Source organism: Equus caballus, chromosome 1, assembly GCF_041296265.1.
Source record: "Equus caballus isolate H_3958 breed thoroughbred chromosome 1, TB-T2T, whole genome shotgun sequence".
NCBI classification, from domain to species: Eukaryota; Metazoa; Chordata; class Mammalia; order Perissodactyla; family Equidae; genus Equus; species Equus caballus.
Genome location: NC_091684.1, coordinates 83543806 through 83545088, shown reverse-complemented (window position 1 = coordinate 83545088; position 1283 = coordinate 83543806).

Genomic DNA, 1283 nt, shown 5'->3' with positions numbered 1-1283 from the left:
GGCGTCCCATGTGCCACAATTAGAATGACCTACAACTAAAGAAATACACAACTATGCACTGGGGGGATTTGGGGAGGAAAAAAAGCAGAAAAAAAAAGAAAATAATACATCACAACAAGGCATATTTATGTATCCTCCTGATTATCTAAACAAGGAAATATTTTAGAAAATTGGAAAACTATTGCTCAACATATCTGTATACTTCAATTAGAGTTTTTCCAAACATGGGATGACCCTATATTGTTAGTGACTTTTTCACTTAATATGAGTAAATATCCCTGCCTTTTAATATTTTTGAAAATATAATTTTAATGGTTTTATGGTTACACAGCATCCCTTACGATAAATGGTACATATCTCGTATGAATGACCTGCTTCTACAGTTCCTGCTGCCATCCTCTTCCACCAATCATATCTGTTACTCCCGAAAGTGAGTCACTTGATAACAGCTCCAGACTGCGTCCTAATCTGGCATCATTTCCTGAACTTCCAGAGACTTTCATTTTAACCCTTCTCTCTTAGGACAGCAGGCAGTTCACACCACGTCTCCTACCCTCCTTTAGATTGGGAACTCCTCCCAGGCCAAGATGGTGCTCAGTCAGTTTCAGTCTCCTCTCAGCACAGAGCCAGGCATATGGCAAATACTCAATAAAGATTTGAAAAACACCATAAATCTGAACAAGTTACTCACTGCTGCGGAAAACTTTAATTGTCTATGAAAATCCCTTCTCCCCTTCTTGGGGCACACAGCTGGAATATTTCCCAGCCTCCCTTGAGGCCATATGACCATGTCTTTGCCAACGGAAGAGGAATGAAAGGGATGTGTGCCATACCAGACCTGGCTTGTTATAACCTCCCACATGCCTTCCTCCTTGTTCTTTCTCCTTTGCTGATGGATGCAGATGGGCATGAGGTCATCAGGATGGAGAAGGCATGTGATGGAAGAACTCTGGGCTCCTGAATGACCACATGAGGGAGCGCAATCTCCCCAACATGAAGACTCACCCAGCACTGTGATGTGGGAAAATATATATGCTACTAAAATTGGGGGAGTTATTTGTAATTCAGCATAAACTAATACATGCACAAAAATTTTAATCCAAGGAGCAACTTAAATATGCATCAATCCAGTACATTTAAATTGAAGTCAATTCAGATGTGGACATGGGAGGACCCTGCTTCAGGCCAGGCAGAAAGGAAACAGGCAAGCAAGCAGAAGGTCCCCCTTCAGCTGCTGAAATGGAGAATGCTGTATCCTGAGGTTAGAATACTAAGGTCCGTTT